The sequence below is a fragment of the Cryptomeria japonica genome, chromosome 1 (assembly GCF_030272615.1).
Source record: "Cryptomeria japonica chromosome 1, Sugi_1.0, whole genome shotgun sequence".
In the NCBI taxonomy this organism is placed as follows: domain Eukaryota; kingdom Viridiplantae; phylum Streptophyta; class Pinopsida; order Cupressales; family Cupressaceae; genus Cryptomeria; species Cryptomeria japonica.
In genome coordinates, this window is record NC_081405.1 from 132,568,192 (window position 1) to 132,587,551 (window position 19,360).

The following is a 19,360-nucleotide window of genomic DNA, read 5'->3' on the forward strand; positions in this document are numbered from 1 at the left end:
GGGTAGAAACCTTCTCTACGATAACATCTTTACTTTGAATTTTTTCCCTCAAAAAGTGATACTTCAATTCAATGTGCTTAGTCCTTGCGTGCAAAACAGGATTCTTAGAAATATTTATTGCACTTGTATTATCACACAAAATCTTTATAGGTTATGAGATCTTCATCTTAAAACCTTCCAAAATGTGCCTCATCCAAATATCTTGTGTGAAATTCATGTAAGTTGCTACATACTCAGCTTCCACAATAGATTGTGAAGTACAACTCTACTTCTTACTACTCCATGAAACTAGCCTTCCTCCTAGAAAGAATTCTCCACCGGTAGTACTCTTTCGGTCATCAACATTTCCTGCCCAATCAGCATCAATGTATGCCTTCAAATCAAAGTTTCCTCCATATGATACCATAACCCATAGTCAACTATATTTTTCAGGTATCTAAAAATTCTCTTGGTTGCTATCAGATGTGCTTCCTTTGGATTTTTCTGAAATCTAGCAACTATACCAACTGTATGGGCAATATCCGGTCGACTGTGAACAACATAGTGTAATTTGCCAATCATTGACCTATTTTCCTTTTCATCTACAGACTTAGATGCATCTTCCTTGGACAATTTACAACCTGTAACCATTGGAGTTCCAACTGGTTTACAGTCACTTATGCCAAAAGTCTTCAAAACTTCTTTCACATACTTAGATTGAGTAATAAAAATACCATTCTTCATTTGTTGTATCTGCAAGCCTATAGAATTTTTTATTTCCCCTATTAATGACATATCAAACTCATTCTTCATTTCATCTACAAAACTGTTGCTCATGACATCATTACCTCCAAATATAATATCATCAACAAATACTTCACTGACCAGTATTTCATCTCCTTCAGACTTGAGATAAATGTTGTTGTCATCATTGGTTCTTGCAAAGCCTATCTTCATTAGATGTGTATGAAGTCGTTCATACCATGCTCTGGGTTCCTGCTTTAATCCATATAAAGCTTTATGCAATATGCATACCATGTCTTCCTTATCTATCAATGCATAACCATCAACCTTCTCTATATAAACCTCTTCTTCCAATATCCCATTAAAAGATGCAAACTAAATATCCATCTGGTATACCTTGCATTTCTTATGGGCTGCAAATGCAAGTACAATGTTCTAACTCCTTCCAATCTTGTACTGGTGCAAAAATTTCACCATTATCTTCTCCTTCTTCTTGCGCATAACCCTTGCAAACTAATCTTGCCTTGTTGTGAACTACAACACCATCTTCATTTAACTTATTCCTGAACACCCATTTAGGACCTATAACATTCTTGTTTACCGGTCGGGGTACTAGGGTCTAAGTGTTGTTCTTCTTATTTTGATCCAATTCCTCCTCCATTGCTTTCACCTAATGATCATCACCAAATGCCTCCTTAGCACTTCTAGGTTCAATGGTGAAGATCATGCAAGAGTTCTCTCTAATTTTCCTTCTAGTTAGTACTCCAACATCCTTATCCCCAATAATCTGCTTAGGACTATGATTCAGTCTCACATATCTAGGAATAACATGATCATTCTCTTCAGGTTCAGCTTCTTCATTGTCTTCTTCCTCTGAATTTATTTGTTCCGATTGAACAAGTACATCAGGATTTGCTTTACTGGTTTCTGATTTAATAGTTTTAGGTTCCAAAATAAAACTGCAAGGATCTTCATCCTTTCTCTCTGAGCAGGTTCCTTCTAAAATTTCAGGACATTCATCTACACGAACATCAACACTCTCAACAATTCTCTATGTTCGGTTGTTGAAGCATTTGTAGGCCTTACTCTTGGTGGAATAGCCAAGAAATATGCCTTCATCACTCTTAGCTTCAAACTTTCTTATGTAATCACCTCTTTTAATAAAACACTTACTACCAAAGATTTTAAAATAGCTAACATCAGGTGATCTTCCATACCAGTACTCGTAAAGTGCCTTGTCCTTACCTCTTTTCACCAGAACTTGGTTCATTGTGCAAACCGTTGTACTTACAGCTTCTCTCCAAAATGTTTTTGCTACATTTCCTTGTATCAACATAGTTCTAGCTACTTCAACCACTGATCGGTTGTTCCTTTCTTCTATACCATTCTATTGCGGTGTCCTTGGTGCAGAAAGATGTTGCTTGATATCATTCTCATCACAATACTTAGTGAATTCCTCATAAGTGAATTCACCGCCTTGATATGTTCTCAGACATTTTATCTTTTTTCCACTCTCTTTCTCAATTAAGGCTTTGAATACCTTGAATTTACCAAACGCTTCATTCTTATCCTTCAAGAATGTGACCCACATCATCCTTGAACAATCATCAGTGAAGATCATGAAATATCTATCATCTGAAATACTTCTAGTTCTTATTGGTCCACATAGATCTGTATGAACTAAATATAACAAGTGCTCTGTTGAGAAGGACTTGCTTTTGAAAGTTGAAGAAGTCATCTTTCCTAACTGACATTCTTTACAAAGAGCATTAGTCACTTTGTCTATCTGAGGTAGACCTCTTACTGGTCTTAGACTTTCTCACTTTAACAATATTATCAAAGTTTATATGACAAAATCTTCTATGCCAAAGCCAGATATCATCTTTTTTTGCAATCAAACAGTTGCTAACTTTAGGATTAAGATGAAATAGATTACCTCTGGTCTGTTTCCCGGTTGCAATCAATTCACCTTTGTTGTCAAAGATTTTGCACATACCATTTCTAAACTCCAGTGGGTATCCTCTGTCATTAAGTTGTGCCACGCTCAGAAGATTGTGCTTTAGGCCTTCAACCCAATAGACATTGTAAGCACTGCTCTTCACATTAAGAGAAATAACTCCCTTACCTTTAACCATATAGGGTGAGTCATTTCCAAATCTGACAACACCTCCATCAAATTCCTTCAAGGAAAGAAATTTGCTCCGATCATCGGTCATGTGATGTGAACAACCACTATCAATGATCCAATCATCAGAGTTATCCATCGTGGACACTAGTGCCTTCTGATCTGATATCTCTTCCTTAATAGCTACAAACACAATATCTTCACTAGCATCATCATCATATTCTTCATCAGTAATACCACTGTCAATAGCAACAAGACAATCTCTCTTGCCTTTACCCTTATATTTCTTAAATTTGTCAAGCTCTTGTATCCATTTTCACCATTAGGGAAATTAGCTTCTATATGACCAATCTTATTGCAAGCAAAACATTTCAACGGTAGCTTACCTCTGTATTTCCTAGTGCCTCTAGGCAGTCGTTTTGCCAACAATGCTTCAAGATCCACTAAATTGTCTTCATCATCAGCATCTCTGTTGGATCTAGATTCATAGCTATGGCCGGTATCTCTACTTCTTCTCATAGATGAGTTAGAGACAAAAGCTCTGAATGCAGATTCTAATTTTTTTACACTACCATCATAGCCATTTAGTTCAAAAGCAGTAAGTTTGCCAATGATAGAGTCAAGAGTTACCTTTGTTTTGTTAATGGATTTCAGCTCTTGAATAGTTGCAACTTGGATAGCATAGACCGGTAGTAGGGTTCTCAGTAGCTTACTGACCACTCTGGCATCTTCCACTTTCCCTCCTATACTCTTTATCTCACGAACTATCTCTTTTATCCTTTGACCATACTGTTGGATATTCTCATCTTCAGACATTCTCATGTCATCAAACTTTCCTCTTAAAACTCTCCTCTTTAGCAATCTTAACATGTTCATCACCGCTATAAATCTCTTCAAGATTTTTCCATACTTCCTATGCAGTTTCAAGACCATGAACATCTACATATTCAACATCAAACAGGGAACTGATAATAGCCTCTAATGCTTGATGATTCTCTTGATGTTGTTTCTTCTGATCATCAGTCAGAGTTCTAGTAGGTGCAATATACTTAGTTTCTAAATGATCCCAATACTGACTTCCCAAGCTCTTAATGTAAATCGTCATTTTGTCACTCCATATCCTATAGTTATCTTTGTTTAACTTCAGACCTTCTTTCTTCATCATGATCTACAAGATCTTTTCCTCAAGCTATTAGGCTTTAGGTTAAAGAGGACTTGAGACGCTCTCATACCAATTGATGGTATGATGAAAGAATAAGTATCTGGTAGAATACTGAGAGGGGGTGAGGGGTGAATCAATATACTGAAAAATTGATACAAACTCCCAAACTCAAAAAAAAACTTATCAACAAATAATTCAGTCAAGATAATATCTCAAAGATTACCAATATCAACCAACATCAACCGGTTTGACTGTTATGGCAACTTAACAGTAAACAACTTCAATCTTGTAAACATAAAAAATGCTTAATCATATGTCAACATATTCATCTCTCAATGCTTCCAATTATCATGCCTTATCAGAATAGTTAAGTAGTTAATCAAATCAACAAATAAGATCATAAGCACAAAAACATTCACCACTTGACACAAATATTTATACGTGGAAAACCCAAATACGTAAAAACCACGGTGAGATGAGACTCACAAGGATAGCTATCTGAACTCTTCTGAAGTTCGCCCTGTTAGGAGCCAAGTCTATTAAAGCTTTTACAATAAGTCTTGTTAAGAACTAATTCTGTTAGGAATCACCCAGTTAAGGGATTTACAAGTATGCCTTGATAAAAAGCACAATACCCTATTAAGAGTAACCTTGCTGGAGGATTTGAGAATCCAAACTAATGGACCACCTTGTAAGAGGATTTAGAAAGTAACCAAGCTTGTTAGAGATTACCTGGTTAGGGGATTTCAATTTCTGTTGTAATTGTTAGAAAACAATAGGTTTTCTTGATCTGTCTAAATAGCACTACATCTGCTTGATCATATCCTTCTTAAGCTTCAATCTGCCTTTACTCAAACAGCAGATCTATCCACCGGTTAGGCAACCACACACTCAATTGGTTTCTGCCAATCTTGTCAACTTTGCCAACGCTTAACAAAACAATATCATCGACCTTAAATACAAATCAACTAGGTCGGTAACACAACAAAAACCTAATTCTTATCATCAAGATTACAAACAAGTCGGTACAATCTTAACTGTTAGAAATCATAATAGTCTCTTCACATTAATCAAGAAAATTCCAACCGCTCCATGATCACCGCTTCATCGGACTTTGTAACTCATCTCGTGCTATGCATTAGATGCAATCCACTTTGCTCCTTTCCAAGACAATAAACAAACACGCCAAATCAATCTGAACTAATCCTCATACAATGATCACACGTGTCTCCATCATTACCGCTCAACATTAGATCTTAAACCAACAAACTTGATCGGTTAGGGTTTAACAGAAAACAACTAGTAGGGTTTACCAGTTACATAACATAGAAAGGTTTAACCCTTTACACTGGTTCAACTTACAAACTACCATATACCGGTTTACAACATCTTCCTTAAATTTTATCATACCGGTTACAAGAAAATAGCAATAACAACAACAACATCATCAATATCATGAATACCATTCACCGGTTCAATTGACATCAATGACAACATATCATTAATGCAATCTATATGCAAAATGCCAACACATTTTTGCATGTGTAATAACAAATAGGGCTTATCCTTTTGCACAACAAATTAATATCCAATTTAAAATACTGCATGCTTTAATTAGTTGATAACAACTAGTTGGAAAGGGGGGATCACTGCCTAGTTTTACTATAATTTTTTTTAAAAATAAGGTCATTTTTGCACCCATGGTTCTAACCTAAACCAATTTTCCATTTGTAGAAATGACCTAAGATATTGAATGGGTAAAATAGAGAACAAATTTATACTTGAGATGCATGCGATGAAATCAAGTTAGAATCATGGTATTTCCCCTCTTCCATGCAAAAATGTATAATTTTGCATGCTAGTAATTGCATTAGAAACAAATGGGAAAAGTGTAGGTTATGCAATAACTTTTATTATATTCAAATAATATGCTATTGTCAATATATATGGTGGAAATATTAACTTTTATTATATTCAAACAATATGCTATTTCCATATTTTGCAAGTCTTAGAGTAGGTGTGTGCAATCCATGCTCAACACAATGGAATTCGGGTCTCCTTGGCCCCTATTTTTCATGATTATATTTTTCCTCCACTTTGATTTGCATGTAGACTACTAAAAAATTACATGTTAAAGTAAACCAAGCAACTAGCTCATAAAATTAAATAGTTAGACTCGTAAGACAAATATATCTATTAACAAGAAATCTAGGGGACATAGACATAAGTTCTAAGCCCCAAGGAATTTTTGAGTGTTTTAGTTTATATCCCAGAATTAGTCATATCAAGGGAACATGGATTAGATCTAAATAAGAGACTAACTATTTAAATAATATCATATTACACATCATATAGAGAACTCCCAATTATTTGTATTAAATTCATATAATTTCAATACAGCATACACATTCTTATATCTTCCTATACACCTTATATCTTCCTCTATACCCTTTTATACATTCATTAAACATCTACTCATATAGTATCTATCCCCTTATATTGACCTCTTCTATCATTTACATCTTTTGATATACTTATATCTAAGGGATGAGATGTGACCAACACATAGTATCCATATCCTTGATGTTATCTTCTCAATTTTGTGCTCCATGGACTTTATGTGGCAAAATACTTTAGGGTCTTCTAGTCTGTGTCTGAATTGCTTATCTTTGCTACCAACTATATTACTTCAATAAATTCCTCACAATGAGTGATCTATCTTAAAACTTGTATAAAAGATTAACAAATAATATTTATTAGGAATTTTTAAAATAGGCATCAAGTACATTTATCTAAATGTCAATGATAAAAAGTGAAAGTAGAAAGGATAAAAAAATCCAACCTGGTGAGATTTACATAATAAACATGTTGGCTCTAGATCTTATTTATCCCAACTTGACAAAATTTATAAAAGTTGTGTGCTTCAATGCACTTGTAGCACTATGATGAGTAATGATTAAAAAAAAAAATTGTGTTATTTAAGTATGTGTATGAGTGGGGTTTGGCACTTGACATTGATCTTATTAATGTTTCTTTGTATATCTTGGTCTTTGGGTGGTATATGTGTATTCATATACCATATGCTATAATAATGGTCAAATCCAATGAGATCCATTGGGTCGATCTTATTACTCTTAAGGTCAATTTAATATACTTAGGCGACAATGTCACATGTGGTTTCTTATCCCAAATCACATATAATTCATAATATATTAGTGCTTATATTTATATTGCCTAGTCCATCAAAGCCTCCTCACACTCTAGTTTTATATGTTCATAGTGGATACCCCACAATCTTGGTGATTAGTTATGCATGATCTCAAATATTGAGTACATATATGTTTAGGTGTGCATCAGGTGTCAAGAATTGTTGATTTTTTTATTTATTTAGTTGTGTTGCTTCTATTAGTGTTGGTTATGTTGGACCTTTCACATGTGCAGAGGCTCGGGATGAGATGGATGTCAGTCCCCTTGATGACTCTACTTTTCATGGGGTCTCACTTGGTTCTAGTAGGGTGTCTGTCTCTATTCCCGATTCCCCTTTGGACTCTAAGGCTTTTTGTTGTGATGGTGTTATTTCAAATGATAGCTTTGATTCTCCTTAGGCTTCTGGTATGATGATGGTTGGGCCCCCTTTGCCTCCTTCAAGAGATTTTTCTCCTTCTGTGATGTAGTACTGGGGGTTAGACACACAAGGACACCATCATCATATGGGGTTTCTACCATACAAAGTTCAAAGACAACTCTTTTTTAGCATATTGGCTAGACTCCACCATTAGGCCTTAGACATCAACAGATAGAATAATCTCACCATTAGATGACTGAGTTATTGCCTTTCAACCAAACTTGAGATCTTCAAGTTTCTACCTACACACCCCTTTTGAGACAAATCAACCCTTATGAGTAATATTGTCTATAAGAAGGACATGAAGCACAATATTATGTCTTTGTCATCGAGACTCTTTAGGTTAGGCTAGGGGAACCCTACACAATATGGATACACTCTTATCTTTCTTCAACAATAATTTTTAGGCCTCTACAAGTCACTATTTGCAACAATTGTTGACTGATAATTAGGACTGTGACCAAAAGACAATGGGGACAATCACATACTTATGAGGAACTTCCCATGCTTAAGGATTACAAACATCCTCATGGGTTTTGTAGTGTCTCCTTGATCCCTTCTCAATCACAAACCATAGAAAAATCACTCTCTTGACTTTAGAAGCCAAAACGCCTTCCGATGCATTGGTAATTTGGAGCAATCAAACACTACCAAGGGACAATCATGCTTAGTTGGATGTTTTGGCCTACCTAAGGGCTATAATACCTTGTGAAGGGTCTGCACCAACCCCTTACACCCCCTCACTACCTTCTTCCAAACCCCAAGGGGTTTACTTTGCATTTGCACCTTCAAACCCACTTCTCACTACCACACGAGTTTGATAGATCAGCAATATTAGACTAACAACCCCATAAACACGTGCCACATATGATTTTGAAGCCTACAAAAAATAAACATGAAAATAAATATTTACAAGGGTCATCCCACTCAATGGTATGATTTTTTAACACGGGACTGACCAAAAATACATTATTTTAATGCCACTGGATACCCTTGACTAGGGTTTTGACAGTTTTTATAAAAAACAAGTATAAATTTATCAATAACGATGGATTTAAATGAAACCAAATCCAAAATTTAGAGGATTCACCCCCCTTTCACATCCAACAAGTTTTTAATGACAACAAAGAATATTTTAGAGTGAAAAATAGGAGAAATCGGACTGCAATGTCTAAAAATGCACAGGAAACTTCAATCTCATTGAGCAAATTCTTCAAAATTCAACCAACCAACCTTGGATGGAATGCCAAAGGACTATTTATGCCCATAAAATTGGATTACAACCTCAAATTTCCAAAACCAACTTACCAACCATATGTTTAAAAATTTGTTACAAAAAATGCAAAAGTTGTCATGACAAAATGACAACTTTTTGCAACTTTGACACATTTTGCCAAATGTACCTCAAACTTGAACAATTAGGTCCCAATAAATAAAATTATCCTAAAATGGAATTATTTACATAAAAGAACACAAAAAAAAAAAAAAAAACTCAAATTTTGATCCTATTGGCCAAACCTAGGTCCCTAGGGTGCTCCTGCACAATTCTGGGCAAGCCATTGAAGTGAATATCCTTGATTTGTTGAACTAGATTCCTTAGATTGGATAAGATTATCTCTTGTAGGTAGTTTTTGTGGTAATAATCCTCATATAGATACTATCAAAATATGGGTTAGTTAGGTTTGGAAGATATGAGGATATGTCAAGGTAACAACAATGATGGCTCCTTTTTCTTCTTTTCTCCTTTTCTAATATTGGGGATTGTTTAAAGATTCTTAGTGAGGGACCTTGGTTCCTGGGCTTGAATGACCTTTGTTTGTCAAAGTGGTCCCCTAGTTTCAACCCTCAAACTGATTTCTTAATCCTGGTATGGGTTCTCTTACCGAACTTGCCTCTAGAATTCTGGCATATAAATATCTTCATGTATATAGCCAATTCCTTGGGAATATTGTTTTTTCTATTTACCCAGTCACCAAGTCTAAAAAATAGTTGTTGCATGTGAGATTTTATGTGCTTGTAGAAAATAATATGGTTCTTTTTTCTCATCTTACCCTTTGTTATATGTTGGGTAAATGGGCTCAAGAAATTGTTTATGAAAAGTATCCAATTGTTTGCCATTATTGTAGACAAGTGGGTCATTCTCACAAGGCTTGCATGATAAATAGGAATGTCTAGTTTATTTGGAGGAGAAAGGATCAAGCACATACTCGTGTGTTGTCCTCTACTCCTAGAAAGATTGATGAGATGGTGGATAGAAGGGATATTTTTCCTCCTTTTGAAGCTACAACTAAGATTATTCAAAAGGATTAGAGGAAAAAATGGATGGGGGATTTGGATTTGTAGACCAAAGAAAAAAAGGATACTAGTCTCAAGTCAAAGTACTCTACTCCTAGTGAGATTGATAAGATGGTGGATAGAAAAGAAATTTCTCCTCCTCCTGGAGCTATGAATATGCAAAAGAATTGTTACAAGAAAATATGTCAAGGAGACTTGGATCAATAGAGAAAGAAAAATAGGGAGACTCTCGATCAAAAATCCTTGAATCACTTCTTTAAACCTACTTAATTTGTAGTGTATGTTGATGTTATTCTATTAGCTACTTTGTTAGTTGTGTTATTCTATTTTGTAGTGGTTTTGCTACTATTTTTTGAGTTGTTTTTTTGTTGTCCTATTGTGGTTTTTACTCCTATCTTTATGTAAAAGGATTCAGGGTCCATTCAAAACCATGTTTATCTAATCAAAATTTTTGATAATAGATGCATTTTTGGCATGTGGTAGTATGTTTATACTTGTTTGTTCATGATAGAGATATGCATGTCTACATTGACTTGTAGAGTGTATCTTGTGGCTATGCATATAGTTGTTGGTGGTTAGTTCTCTTGCTAATTGCATTTTCATGACCATACCTAGAGATGGTCTCAAATTGATTGCTACTTCTTGTAGTTGACTTGGTGCTCATTTATGTGCCAAAAGGGATGTTTTTATTGTTAAATATGAATTAATTAATTACCTACTACAAGGGAATATTATAAGTGTCTATAGAAACCAAATCTTTCATTGTGAAGGGATACATTTCATTTATGTGTGTCTATTGTTGAAGATTCATTTTTATTTTTTATAGGTGATAGAAAAAAATGGATTAGACAAATTCTCTTGATGATTTCACATTTCAGGGCAAGTAGGGAGAACATAGGCAAAAAATGTGGAATTCAATTTTACACCTACCATTTGTATATGCTTTAAATTCTCTAAGGCACATTCAATAAGCTCCTTTTTTGCATAACTTGTAATCATTGTGTTCCATACGACCACATTTCTTGAGATACTTTAATCAAATGGTTTGCGCCTCAAGGACAATGAGGGAGATCATACGAATTGAGGGTTTCATATAGAGGTGGTGGAAGAGGCAACCACCCTCCTCCATGTAGGTTTGATATTTTCACTAATAAGTGGGCTCGTATTCCCTTGGGTCTTTCCTTTCTTTTTTTGTTTGTTGTGTTCATTAAGTAAAAGTGAATGCTTGTCTTTTTATTCTCCATCTTTTGTCTCATAGCTTTAGTCGGGGGCATATTTGTGCATTTATGTTCTAGGGTTTGGCAATGTTCTTTGAAATTAATGGATGACAATCCATCTGTTGATCCTAAAGAGGCAAAATTCATAATGATGAAATTAATCCTTTACGGATGTTGTTGCGGAAAAACCTATGGTCGTTCCAAACTCTACATTTTTGTGTGGCTAACTTCCTTTCTAAAGTAGAAGAAAATGACAACATGAGAGGAGGAGACTTTAAGCCCCCTCCCTGCAACTATAAGAAACTCTTTGTCTCGCCAATCCTGATATGCTCAAGGTTTTGAATTATAAAAAATTAGGTTGAAAAATATTACTATATATTTCTTCTTGTTGTAGATAGAAACAAGATCCCAAGAGTGGATTAAAAACATTTGGTGTAAAAAACTAAGCATTTAAATTTATTTTTACATATAATGGTCCAAAAATGTCTATTTATTATTTTTTCAAAGAATGTAGGATGCAATAAACAATTACAAAAATAATATTGGAATATAGGTAACTAAACTTTCGGGGCCATAAAATGGACTCCTAAAGCCATTAATGATGAAGTATTGGCACTTTCATGCCCTAGATGGATTACTATCAAGAATGTTCCACTCGTAATGTGGGCATTCATACCCCATCTTCTGTTTGCCCTGGGCATAGTGCTTAGGATGGATGACACTAGGGTTACTCTCTAGCACTTAGATGTCAGGGTTTTAATTTCTCTTATTCCTGGTGTTGAAATGCATAGTTCTTTTGAGATTATTCTTGACAATGATTCCTTTTCTTGTGAGATTGAAATGTTAGGTCAGTTAAATGCCTACTACTTGTGTCATAAAGAAGGACATATCTAAGAAGCAATTGTCTTATTATCACTAACAACCCTAGTAAGATTAGTTCTTCTCTAAAACTTGATGTGCCACCCTTAAACATCAAATTGAGGAAATATGCTAATCCCAAATTCGTAGAGACACTTAACTCAAGTGTCAAATCCCAAGCGGTCAGGTCTAGGAAATCTACCCCCTTGGCCATAGTAGTGAGTTGCCTCTGTCTTGATTAGCCACCACCCTTAAGTCCCTTAAGGTTGTTGTTATTTAGGATAATATTGAAGGTTTGAATAAATCCATCCCTTGTTTGTTTCCCAACTCTAAGAGAGAGCTACAAATTGTTAACCCCATTTTTTCTATTTCTAATAGGATTATCTCTCCAAGTTTTCCTCTTGGTATTTTCTAGTTGATCCTTACTTATCCTAAAGCTTCACCTCCCTTATATTGTGCTATCTCAAAGTCAATTAGCCAATTTCTTTCCCCCATGATCTCAAAGGAGTTGAACCGTGGTTCAAGCCTTGCCTCAAAGCATCATAAACCTAGAAGGAAGAATGACCAACAATTGGAGGTTGACAAAATCAGGGAAAATATTGCCTTGGGAAAGGAAACTCTTGAAGAGAATAATGAGTATTCTAAAATTGAAGTGTATAATTTAAACATGAGAATTCTTAAAATTACTGATGACAATTCATCAAAAGGAATCAAACCTAACTCTAACCTTGAATTTAGATCTTTAGTTACAAACATTATTCAAGAAATTGCGAGCAAAAGTCAAAGTGCTAGTATTATGCAAAAGCATATTAGTTTGACATCCACTCAACCTAAGTCTAATTTAAAGTTGTCTAATAGATTCAAAGTTCTATTGGTTCCATATGTTAATGAAGATTCTAAGAAAATAAATATTAGTAATAAGGATGATGGTAACAAAGAGATTGATATAGGTGTTATCACCCTAGTGCCCATCCAAACTACTAAGCTCTTGCAGGCTCCTAGTAGTTTGACCCTTGTAGATTTGGATACTAACTTCACTTTGATTTCTATAGTACCAAAATAGGGGAATGAAAATGAACCTATATTGGATAAAGTTGGAGACAACCAAGAGGACAAAGTTGGGGGAACACAGATGGAGTGGAAATGTAATGAAATGCACTATTGGGATAGACTAAAATCTAAATTGAACCTCTTTGATCCCCTTGAGGGTAAGAAGGAGGAACATAAATCCATTTTCTTCACTTAGTGTAAATTTGAATAGGGCAAGAAGAAAATTATTATAGATTGGATAGATTGTATGTAAACAAGGATCATTTCATTTTAGCAAATATGATGATGGTAGCTATGTAAAATCGCACCCTTACACCCAATCAAATCACCATCCCATTCAACTTGATATCCTTATGAACAATGTAGTTAGTAAGATGCATGCTAGCAATAGAAACTTCATGTTCAATGTAAATCTCTTGCAAGATGAAGATTGCAATAATGCCATCTTCATGATTAGATAGATTAATAAGTGGTTGATGTAGGATAGGTTTGCCATTGAAAGATGGGAAAAAAATGTTAATTGTTGGAAGATAATTTTTCAAACTATAGGTAAAAAGAAAGCTATGAACAAGAAGAGGTTAGAAGATAAGCTAAATGAAGAACTTCTAAAAGTTGAAATATTTTTACAAGATGACCCTATTTAACATGAAGCTAAATGAAGCTCGGTTTTGGCAAAAAATTCCTTGAGGAGACTCCAAACTAGCAAAATACAAGGTCTTGGGGTAAGAGCAAAGATTAACTAGATTAAGAATGAGGATAAAGGGTGAATTTTTTTCTTTAGATTCTTAGAACCCAAATAGATTGAGGAAAAAATTGACATAGTGTGGTTTGAGGGAAAATTTGTACATGACTAGGAAGATATTGAAAACCTATTTCTTGGTTTTTATAAAAACATGATTACTTCATAAGGCAATGACCCTAATTGTCAAAAGGGAAGGAATTTTTGTAAAAAGCTCATTCCTAGGAAACTTAAGTAACAAAAGACATTAACAACTTAGACAAAGACATGACCCTAGATGAAGTGACAAATTTAATGTGCTTAATAATGACAAATACCTAGGTGTAGATAGGCTACTAGTGGAGTTTTACAAGAAAAATATAGAATGGATCAATGAAGATCTATATCATGTATACAGGAAGCTTTGGACAAGGGGTCTTTAGAGTTAATATTAACAAAGGTGTTATTAAGTTCTACCAAAATATGGGCACAAGTTGCTCATTAAGAATTGGAGGCCAATTACATTGCTTAAAGTATCATATAAGGTTCTTGCAAAAATTATTGCTCTACATCCTCCCTCAATTCATAAGCAATACCCAAACTGGGTTCATCAATGGAAGGTATATCCTTGAGAATCTTCTGACAAGATGGGAGGCCATGAATTGGGCCAAAGTTTCTATCAAAATGCATCTATTTTTTTATTAGACTTTGAGAGGTGGAATGGTCTTTTTTTATCATGACCGTAGAAACTTTTGTTTTTCCTACGAGCTTTCGTCACTTAGTTAAGACCCTAATGAAAGATGCAGTTGCTCAAATAGATATTAATGGCTCTCTATTAGAAACTTTTAATCTAGAGAAATCTATTTGGCAAGGATGTCCCCGTGACCCTACATTGTTTGTCATTGCATTTGATGCTATGATTTATCTACTCGGGGAATATTCTCTCTCTCCCAAGGTGAAAAGTATCTCCCTACCTAAAATGGAAGATCTATTAAATATTCAATTTGGTGATGATACAACTTTGTTTCTTGAACTCAATGAAGAAAATATGGATTCCCTCATGGAAAAAATCATTCTCTTTTGTATTGCTTCTGGTGCTAAGCTATCTACTATTATGTTTATCATGTTGGGGTTACATGATGCACCCTGGCAATAGTTTACAAAGTATGCTTTTTATTGGGAGGAACTGCTAAACAAGCAAGTTATCTTGGTGTTCCTTTTGCACTCAACTCTTGCTTAAAAGATATGTGGCTTTGGATAAAAGGGAAAATTGATCACAAGCTTAAAAAATGAAACAAAAAAATCTTCTCATTGGTTGGGAGGATACAAGTTTGTCAAAAAAAATTGTTCTCATTTAGCTTGTAGTATTATTTAGTGTGGTTATTTAGTAGCTATAAAGTCAATGATACTAAAAAATAGCTCCAAAATTTATTATGGTCTGATGGTAAGGTAAGAAAAAACAACATTCTCTAAAGTGGGAGTGGTGTTGTTTGGACAAGAGGTAGGGGGATTGGGATTGAAAGATCTTAAAATCCATGGTATGGCTCTTGCTATCAAATGGATTATTAAATCCATGGAGGGTGATGGGCAGTGGAATATTATAGTTAGGAACAATTTCAGACTCTCTGTCCCTAAGCAAGATAAGTCTCAGAAATTGCTTCCCTTTAGTGATTTAACAATTGGTAACTTCCCTGCGGCTCCTGTAGGTTTCACTATGTTTAAGACTATTTGGAAAGGATGAGAAACTGTAAAAAAATTATGTCACTTATAATAAAATTATTGTTGATAATAATAAGACAAGTGGTGATGTAACAATAACTTCTATTCTATCAAGAAATTTAAAGAAATTCATGCAACTTTCATAAAAGAAATACTATCTAAAATTGCCAAATCAAATTTTTTGTATGTTAACTCCATTTTTCATGGTTTGACAAGTAAGCATTAAATAACAATAGAATAGAAGCATGAAAGTAAGAGATTCTATTATATTTATTTCTCCTATCATATGAAATCATGTTGAACATAAATAAAAAAGTTTTAAGTAGGGTTTAGAAGCTACAATGTTTCTTAGCGTGCCTGTGCTGATGTCCAATCAAGTCTCAACGTATTCTATTTGAGTGAGAGTATCACTGGGGTGCTTTACCTCCAAACTTAGACTTGGCAGTCCCCCACACACCTTACGAAAGTGACCCTACCCTTCATGAGGGTAGAGACATAAGACTAAGTGTAATTGACATCTAAGCCTAGTGTTTAGAAACCTACACAAATCTAGTTAGTCATACACCATAAACTCATGCTAACTAGTATGACCTCTAACTAGATTATGCATATGATCTTAGTGAACTGATAGGTGCAAAAAGAACATTGCACCACCTTGGCCAAAAGATTTAATTATGCCAAGATCTAATTATACTTATTACACACATCATACGTGCAATCATTTGTCCACCCACCCTATTCAACTTTGCACTCAGAAACACTCATGTTCTAAATTTGACTTTATTCAATTGACAATGACAAGTGGACAGATTTTCACTGCATTTTGTCCTCGCCTATGGTAGATTTATACCAAAAAAAACCAATTAAGAAAGTTATTCACATTTGGTTAAGTTTAACTATTCAGTTCAACATCACCTCCTCTTATATAGTTGTGGAAGTTACGTTGTTCTAAGATAGACTCATTAGTTAAAAATGAATACCAAATTCGTATCATAGTCAATAGTGATCCATTTATTTGGGATAGGAAGAATTAGAGTTGCAGGTTAGCAACACCTACATGTGTTGTGCAATCGGTCAGGGTCCACTTCCTAGTGACCACCTAACAGGTGACAAGAGACTTGCCATGGTTGGCATCAGAATTCAACTAAAACACTATCATTAACATCTCATACTCATACATATACTAACACTGCACTTTATCTAACGTGTGGAGCATAAGAGGAGCATAAGAGGAGCAACGATCTAAGAACTTGGTTGGAATGCTTGTGAATAACATGGAAATCACACTGCAGGACAAGGCAATTATTTTGATTATGTTTATTTATACTGTATGCAAGGAGATAGTGAGATTCTTTAGATTTGGGATGAGAAAAGCGGTTTGAATCTTTTAGTTGCACTCTAGAATTTTTTATTGTTTGTTTTTGGTATTTATGTAAAAAGAAGTCATTTATAAAAAGTTGTCTAAATTTTTTATAAGTGGTTATATCTTGTTATATGTCATTAGTAAAAGGTTGTGGTCCAAAAGTAATAGTGGTGTTAAGTTTCTTTTGGCATGTGGTAAATGTGGTAAATAAGTATAACTCTAATTTTCTCAAATTTTTGATAAAATGTAATGATCGTGATTATATAACAAGGGTCAACACCCTTGTTTTGTTGCTTTCTTAATAAAAACAGTCATGTTTAAGAAAAGAGTTTTAATTATGTCAATCAAAGAACCACCATAGATTAAGATAGTATAGTGGAGTTCTAGCAAATTATATGAAGAATGTCCATTGCATGTTGGATGTCATTATCAACAAAATAATAGATCAACATGTGGAGCAAAAGGGGAGTAGTGATATAAGAACTTGGTTGACATACTTGTGAATATGAATATTGAAATCACATTGGAAGAAAAGAAGGCAATTATTTTGATTATCTTTGTTTATATTATATGAAAGTAGATAATGATGTTCTTTAAATTTGGGATGAGGAAAGTGGTTTGAATCTCCTAGTTGCTATAGACTTTTTCATTGTGTGCTTCGAGTATCCTTATCTAGAAGTTATTTATTAGAAGTTGTCTAAAAATTTACAAGTGGTTATCTTGTTATATGTCATTAGTGAAAGGTTGTGGTCTAAAACTAAGTAGTGGTGTGAAGCTTCTTTCGGAGAGTCAAGTTTGGCGTGTAGTAAATGTGATAGATAAGTATACTCAATGATCATGATGATACAATAGCCATTTTTAAGAAAAGAGTGTTAATTGTGTCAATCAAAGAAGAACCATAGATTAAGATAGTAGATTGAAGTTCTAGCAAACACAAAAAAGTTGTCATGTAATTTAGAAGACTAGATTAGTCACTACTAATTATTTTAAGAAAAGACTCGGGAAACCTTATGATCACTCAAGTAGGAATATCTAGTAAGACTCATAAAAATGATGGTGATCATAAATGATTATGAATTGGTACCTATGCAAGCTTTATGCTAGGACCCATAGTCTTATAGTAGGAAATAGAGTGAACCTGGTAGCAAGTACCATTACCTAGTGTACTTGATACTTGTAGAGGTTTGTTAACCATGGAACTTAATAAGATGGAGTGGGTACCATAGGGAAACTCACAAATAGTTATCTCAAATGGAATATAATAAGATATAAACTGGAAAACGCATATAACTATGGGAGGGTATTTTAAATTTATTTGTAAAATCATTTGAGGTGCTAGAAAAAATTAACTAATTTAAATTTATTGTTGTAGATTAAATCTATCAAAGATTACCATTTGTTACAGATCTACTTAAACAATGAGGACTTCCACAATGACTTATGCTCCCTCTTTTGCATGTTGGATTCAAATTCTTTTATGCCCCCGTTAGTGCTCTCTTTGGTCGTGTTGGTGCCACTTGTGATTGTTCTTCTTGGTCCCTCTCTGCTCATGCCTATCATATCAGAGTTGTGGGTTTCTTCATCCCCTCTTTCCAATAATGTGGGGGTTCATTGGCTCTATCTATCTTTGTTGGACCTACTACTCTTAGAAATGAGATATTTTCTCTTGTGACCCTTGCTAGGGTCACTTCAAGAGCTATGGGTGAATGTGCCCCCACCTATAAGACCTACCTCTATTTCTAGCGGTCATATCTTTTCTCAAGTGGTTGGGCCTACTACTCCCAAGGGGATATCTCACCCGATCTTTGTGTCAAATATTCCCTTATAGTGGTTTGTGGCCGAGATGTGGTGGAAAATGAGGACTTATACCAACATAGAGGTTTGGTGTAGAAATTATCCAATCTTTGGCCATCTCTTCCTAATATTCATGGTTGGGTGTTGGATTCATGAAGGCCCTTAGTGTTTGGTAAAATTGAGCTCTTCCCTTGTGCTAAGAGGTTTTTCATTGCTTCCTTTGATTTTTTTGAGGATAGAAACTTGGTGTTGAGTAAGTTGCGGACTTGGGGAGAGTACTTTCTCTTGATCAAACCTTGTACAATTTCCTTAAACCCTCTTTATTGAACCATTAAATAGTTTGGGTTAGACTTACTAATCCAATTTTAGGAGGATTCTTCTTACAAGGTCATTGGTAATTCTATAGGTCACTCCTTGAAGGTTGCTGATTTCACTTCCTTCGTGGGCCACTCTAATTTTTCTCACATTTTGGTGGATGTTGACATATCCATGCCTCTTGATGGAAATGTGGTTCTGATGGTTGGGAATCAGATATGGCCTTAATTGCTTGATTATGAGAACCTCCCTTTCATTGTTGTGATTGCTTCTCTACTAGTCACTTGGCTATAAATTTCTCTCTTGCGTCATAGAATTGTTGCTACTTGGTGGAATGGTGATCATTTAATCGTCCAAGATTTTGGTTCTACTTCTAATGACTCCACCTAGAATTTT